Genomic DNA, 7,812 nt, shown 5'->3' with positions numbered 1-7,812 from the left:
CTCAAAACTAAAGCTCTATATAAATAGAAAAGCATGCGAGGAGACAAATAATCAACATAGCAAGCTCATTCAATCTTTTCTAATGAAGAGAAATTCAACTAAGGAGAAATTTGTTTATCTTCACCTTTTCCTCATCAATCTCTCTTTTGGAGGCCACCCATGTGAGGAGGTTGACAGAGTTTTGACCAAAAATTTGATAGTTGCACGTGTGAGGGTTGATTGAGGGTTTGACTGTAGGCCAAGTTTGACCGCAGGGCATTGACCAACATTGGCTTCTAAATTTTTACTAGTTTGACTAGCATTGACCAACAATAGTTTGACCAGGTTTAGTTGGTGATTTTGTTAAAGAATCTAGGGCATCTGGGTTATAGTGAGATTCTTCTGATGATAACAATTTGTGAAGTACTTTTTACTTTTCTTATTAGAACAATATTCTCTTATTATTATTAGTGTCTGTTCTCTTACTTCATCAAATAGTTACCAAAACAAAAGAAGAGAGTGGCTCTCAACCATGGAAAAACCTCTCTCTCCCAGTGAGAAAAACCCTTCTGCAAATTTCTCTTATTGAAGCTTCAATTGACAAATGCCAAACCCTAGACCCTTGACCAATAGATATTCCAAGCACAAGACACAATCTCTCCTTTGTACCTTCCCTTATGTTCTTCAATCAAAGCCTTCTTCTGCACTGCACCTTGATCTCTTCCTTGGCACTTCTTCCGGCAACTGATGGCACTTTCCTTTGCTCCTTTTACGGCAATGACAGCAACCCTAGGTCTCCTTATAGACCTCTTCTTTGGTGTCTTCCTTTCCTTCTCTACTTCGCTTGGCAATCTTCATTTTCCTTGATACTTAGGCTAGAGAATGAGACCTTCCTTCAGATATATTTTCGAGTTGAGAGGTTGAAAATCTTTACCCTACTGCATGTCTGATCTCTTCGCATGTGTGGCTGATATAGACTAGTACTTGGCCCTTTTCTTGCTTATTTCCTTCGCTTTAGGTGTCCTCTTCTTCGCTAGAGATGGAGGCTTTATCATAAGTCTTTTCTTAGCCCAATCGAGCTTGATAATGTTGTTGTACTTTTAGATCTAATGTGACTGCAGAACTGCCCTCCTTTCTTCGCATGTGTGATAGAATTAGGCCCTAAAACAGTCCTCCCAAACTCAGTTTCTCCTTTTTCTTCTTCGTTGCCCTAGAAGCACCTTTCTACTCCTTTTTTCACACCTCGTTTTCTTCCTTCCTTCTTCGCTGATTTCAGAGATGAGTAGTGATGCTTTTGTGAGGTCGCACTGCCCTACATATAGGAGATTGTCCCTCCTATTTGGGCCGACATGTCCTTAAGTGTACCCAAAATCCATTTTTGTGTCGACTTTGAATAGGAGACTTGTCTTTGCTTTGGAGGATCACCCTTAACATATTTCTTTGACTCTAATACATATGCTTATATAATGTAACATGCCCACATGGGTCTTCAACAATTACATTGACTCTTTGACCTTCCTAGAAGCACTTAAACATGTGCTTGGCCTATCAAATGGGTAAGAAACCCATTCTTGATAATGACAAAAATAATAATTCTTTTCTTTTACAAGTAAAAAGATCAAAATTACATTTATGAAGACCGAACCTAGTTACACTTTCTTCAACGCTCCCTCTTAACTAGGGAGGCATTCATAAATTATTACAAGGTGTTTAGACATTTTCAATCTGAAGAGTTCACATAAGAGAAATCAGATTGGAAATTCATTTGTTATAGCATCATAGTAACCAACATTGTTTCCACAACAAGGCCTTGACTGACAACTCTATCTCTCAATAGATCAGAGCATAATGTTGGCAAGACCAATGATTATAGACACGTTCATCATTGTCTCTCAAGGTACATACCCACACGGGTGGTCACTAAGTATGACCTTCTAGCACTATTCTTGTCTTGGGTTCCCAGCCCTCAAAGAATATTGGTCCTCTTGCCTACTCTCATCTTGGATGCCCTACACATCCTCAAAGAGCATCAGAGTCAAATGATTTCCCAATCCTCCATTCTTTCTTCCCAAGTGAAGACAAGAATGTTGTGTCTATCTCTCCCTCTCAAGTAGGGAAGATATGCCCATTCCTGTAAAGGAATGTACCCAAGCTTCCTCTGACCAGGGACTTGCCAGAGCTCCCTCTCAACTAGGGACTCTCCTTTTCCATCAACAAATTCTTCTTGTGGGTCCTTCAATTGCTTGATCAATTTCTTTCCTTGATGTCATGAAATTCAATCGAGCTTCTTCTTTGTAGGGCATCAGCGATCGATCACTTTCCTTCTTGGTTTGTCATGTCATTTATTTCTTCATAGAAAGTGTCCTTCTTGGTATATATCTGGAACCTTCTTCATATGGCTAGTTCTTTCTCATCATGCTTCTTTCCGGAATTTCCATCCTCCACATGAATGCTAGTATGCTTACACTTACAACTCTTGTTCTAGTAGCCCTACATGACCCCTTCCAGATATTATTCAAGAAATCAAAACACAACATTAAATCAAACGGTACCTTACGAGATGGCTCTCCATCGTGACATCTTGTTGGTTTGAATCATCAGCATCCTGCATGTTCATATCTCCAAGGCCTTTTCCAGGTGTCAAGCATCCTTTGATCTTTTTCTTCCTTTGTCAGAGTTCTCATGCCTTCTTCCGGGAGATGTCTTAACAAATCTGTCGGATGTTGATTCCTGGTGTCCATGGTGTCCTTTTATCCCTGATCTCTTTTCCCATATGCTTCTTTATAGGTTCTCTTGTCAATCACCTCATACCTCATATGAGGATATTTCTCATGTTGACCTTTCTCGGTGTGAGAATCATGCCTTCGTGCATTTTCTTCAATGAAAGAGATCTACCATGTTCTTGACCATGCTACCAGAGCAAATCCCTATGCTCATTGATACAAATGATGACATGACTTTAACTAAAAACATAGATGCATACATACCTCATCATAGTTCTTTCCTTGATCATCTCAGCTTCCTTTGACAGCTTCCTTGATTGAGATTACCTCAATCTCCTTTGCTTTGCTACATCTTTCCTTGCCTACATATCATCCTTTCCTAAATCCCCATAAGTGGAATTCCTATCAAGACATCTGCTTTTCCTGAAATTCATGAACCCTCTATTGAAGATTCTACCGGAGGATCCTTGTAGTCCTCATTTTGCAAATGCTCCTTCCTGTTGATGATAGTGGCTTTCTAAGACAATTCTTCCTAATCATGATCATTCCTTTATGCATTGATCCAAATTGGATCATTATATTGTTTGTCATCCATCTCGATGCATTTGGAGTGGAAAAAGTGGAGGAATCAGCACACGGGACCGTTTTTACCAGCAGGACCCAGTTTGGTGAAACGAGGTCAAAAACCTTCCGCGAGCGTTTTGAGGCATCAAACGACGTTTTTTGGGGGGTAAAACTTTGTCGCTTAAGCGCAACACCTTTTCATGCTATTCTACGCACAGAGAGCTTTCCAACGGTGCAAGAATCATGTCAATCGTCTGTATGCAAAAGTTATGCCACTTAGAAGTTGACCTTCCTGTTTTCACACCTATAGTTCGGGAGGATGTCGCATTAGCCCCAATTATTCATGGAAAAGGGGCTAGCCACGTGTTTATGATGTAAAAGACTCTACAAGAGTCTATGTTGTTGCTCTAGTTAAGAGTTGATGTAGTCAACCTTAACCACTAGTAGGTTATCAGGTTGTGTTATAACCAGGCCACTAGGAGGAAGAGGTATTCCATTCCTTCGAGAACATTTTGTTCCATAGTTGAGCAAAGATAGCTAGGAGAGATAGGAGGTAGAGCACACAAAGAGGGTCTGTGCACTGTAGCAACCCACGAGCCACAGACATTACTTCTTCATATCTGCAGCCATATTTCCAGACAGAGAAAGAGAGCGAAGCAGCCTCACCTTCCAGCTGGATTTTCTCCCAAAAGGGTATCCCAGAGAGCATATCTTGTGTATTATGTGTGTATGTGATCTTATTTTGTCGTTCTTTACTTTTATCCCTGATTTACTTTTACATGGATGCACTAATTACAATTAATTTTACAGATTTAGAAATTAAATAAAACTGTAATAGTGTAGAATCTAAGATTTTTAATATAATATTATTAGATCTGTTGTGACGAACTGTCCAGTGGAATATCCATGGAACTTTACGGATCATTTGTGACGCAAGAGGCCAATTGAACAGCAACTGAACAACAATCGAACAACAGTCGGTCTCGCGTTGACTTTCCCTTTAGAAGACAAGCGCTTCACTTTAAGCCGTTGATCTCCTCTCTCCAGATCTAACAGTCGGCAGTGACATCGCAAATCGCAATTTCTCCCAGCCAAGGTTCATTCACTCCTGAATGATGTGATGTGATATAATCCAACGGTCAGCAATCAGTCAATCATCCAACGGTTGACAACGATATCGAACAGGGAACTTGCGCGATGCTACCCGCCTCACGAAGCCGATATGGTTTATAGAACTTGATCTATAGAAATTTGGGTCCGGGTTTAGACTTAAACTCCGATCACCTTAAACCCTGAAATCCATTGGATAACGAAATCCATCAATCCTACGGCTCATGGGACTTCAACTTACACACGGATTGCCAAACAGCTCAACCCCCGTAGTTAATTATGACTTAAGCAGTTGAAACTTAAATCGATGGTTAGGATGGAGTACGGGCCTTCAATCACGATCGAGCCTTTCTGTGCTCTTCTACCCTCGTCCTTAATACTAATGACTGCGATTAACACTTAAATATTGAGATTAACAATTAAAATATGAAAATAGGAAAAATACCCAGATGCGCTTCAGAACGCAGATCCACAGAAGTAAACGAGAGTTTTAACCAAAATTAACACACAGATGCACACTAAATCAAATTCCTTCAATACAATAATAATTACAGAGTCTTGGCCCTCTCAGCTCAATTACAGCAAATTAACAGACCTCTGTTTCAATCTCAAAACCCTCTCTCTCACTCAACTCTCACCTCTCGCTCAATCCTCAATCATCTCAGCTAATCCTTCTTCATTACATTTTCTTCTTTTTATGAATCAAATCCTATTCTAACTGTACGAACAACTCGATCTCTATTTTTAATTAATCTAACAGTCAAATCGCTATTTTCAAGCTCCATTACACACCTATGCTAACAACTTTATCCCTTAGTCTAAAAGAAGACAATTTCCTAACTATTACAATAATGAATTACAGATCATTTTCGAGAGATCCAACCCTCCTGACCAAAACTGACTTTTGACCACTCAGGTCAATGAAATTCAACTCGTTTAGCCACAACATGTGAACAAACCTTCACATTGCTAGCTAAGTCCAGATGCTCTTGCATCAATTTGGTATCAGAACGGGTTTCTTTGGGTATTTTGTGGAGATTGCAGGGATCTAGATCGACGAGGCCAAAAATTGTAAAACCCTAATCATGGGCGACGAATTTGTAAACGAACCTCGTGATCCTACAGAGGTGAGGTTTTCACGGCTTGAAGAACAAGTCACGGATATAAACCGCAATGTAAACCTCCTCATGGTGGACCTAAGCAATAAGTTGGGGATATTTGGAGAAGAAAGGGGTTCAAATGCAGAGGACAAATTAGTAGGGAGATCGGGAGATCGGGAAGATGCAGATAACCAGCCGAAGAAAGAACCCGGAAAAGATCAACCTAGTTCGAGTGTCATCAACCAATCCCTGTTTAAAGTGGAAGCAAAAGTCAATATCAAGCCATACCACAGTGAGGTTGACGCTCTGAAGCTGAATCACTGGTTGTAGCAACTGGAAGTTTATTTCAGTGTCCATTGAATTGAGGAAGGGCAGAAGATCTCATTCACGCGGCTGAAATTAGAGGGCCATGCACTGACTTGGTGGGAGAGCCACACGGAAACCCTGAGGTTGGAGGGAGAACTTCCAATGACTAAGTGGGAGGATTTCAAAACCCTCATTAAGTCACAGTTTTATCCCAATGGGTACGTGGAAGACCAGTGGATCTGGTGGCGTTACTTCAAGCAAAAGTCGAGCCAAAGCGTGCAGGAGTACACCACAAAATTCAGAAAGATGACTATAATGTTGGGTATCTCTCCAAAGAACCCAGATGTACTCCTCAAGTATTTGGGGGGTCTACATCACCATCTGCGTAAGCAAGTGATGTTGTTCAAGCTCAAAACAGTGGATGAGGCTTGTGTACAAGCACGGTACCTGGAAAACATAGGCCTCAAAAGAGCGCAATCAAGTGGATCGAAGCAAAAGGAGCAACAAGACACTTCTAAGGATGGGAAGAAGAAGCAAAAGGAGGGAAAAGATAAAAACACGACAGCCACAACACACCAGTGCAAAGATCCTAGCAACCACTGCAACCACTATAACATTGTTGGCCATACAAAGGAGAAGTGTTGGAAGTTACATCCAAAGCTAAACCTGAAGAACAAGAAGAAAGATAATAAGAAGAATCTCATGGCCACTGATTTGAGCAACCAAGTTGAAAGTAGCTCAAACGTGGATGAGAAGATCGTTTGTACATCAGTGCAGAAGGAGGTGAATCTGAGTAGCCTTCAGCAACAGGAAGAGAAAGAAATGACCAAACTCTTCCATGTAAAGATATAGGTCAAGAAGACGAAGATTGATGCTCTGTTTGACTCAGGATCGCAGGAAAATCTCATTGCAACATATCTAGTCAAGAAGTTGGGGTTGGAGGTTCGTGATCATCCAAACCCATATCCGCTAGGATGGGTACATAAGGATGAAGAGCTAAAGGTAACAAAACAGTGTAAAATTAGATTTGCTATCGGTGTTGTTTTTATTGATGAAGTAGATGTGGATGTGGTTCGCCATGATGTATGTGGAGTCGTGTTTGGAAGTCCATACATGTACATGCGTGATGCAATATTCATGAGGAGAGCTAACCAATACCAACTCATCAAGGATGGAAAATCATTCATCATCAATGTGCACAAAGGCAAGTCGAAAATTTCACTGGTAAGTGCCAACCAAGCCAAGAAATTGATCAGTTCCAGCAAGAAGTATGTTTTATTGTTTTTAAGAGAAAATTAGTCTGTAGAGGAGTCAATAAGAGGCAAGGCATCCCTAGAGGGGTGTACTAAGAAACAAAAATAGCAATTGGAGGAGTTGTTATAGGAATACAAGGGCGTGTTCCGAGAGCCTAAAGGGCTACCCCCTAAGAGAGAAGTGGAGCACGAGATCTAGCTATTGCCAGACTCCCCATTGCCAAATATTGGGTTGTACAGGCAGTCTGTTATAGAAGCAAGTGAGGTGAAGAAACAGTTGCAGCAGTTGCTGGAACAAGGTGTCATTTGACCGAGTACATCACCATGTGGGTCACCCATCATCATTGTGCTAAAGAATGATAGGACTTTGCGGATGTGTATAGATTACAGGGCGTTTAATAAAATCACGCTCAAGAACAAATACCCCCTACCCAGGATAGACAAACTGCTAGATCAGTTGTAGCAAGCAAAGTATTTCACCAAGCTAGAATTGAAGTGTGGATATCACCAAGTTCGAGTCAAAGAAGAAGTTACATGGAAGATCGCCTTCAAAACCAAGCAAGGTTTGTATGAGTGGTTAGTTATGCCATTTGGCCTATGTAATGCACCAACTATATTTATGAGATTAATGAATGATGTACTACGCCCTTTTATAGATTCATTTGTTATTGTCTATTTGAATGATATATTGGTATATAGTGCTACTTGGGAGGTGCATATTTCACATTTGACGCAGGTGGTGGAAACATTGAAGAAGCACTAGTTGCTAGGAAATCT

This window comes from Pinus tabuliformis, chromosome Q, assembly GCF_031772625.1.
Source record: "Pinus tabuliformis cultivar Carrire ecotype Pingquan chromosome Q, CPIR1, whole genome shotgun sequence".
Lineage (NCBI taxonomy): Eukaryota > Viridiplantae > Streptophyta > Pinopsida > Pinales > Pinaceae > Pinus > Pinus tabuliformis.
Note: the sequence above shows the minus strand (reverse complement) of the source record.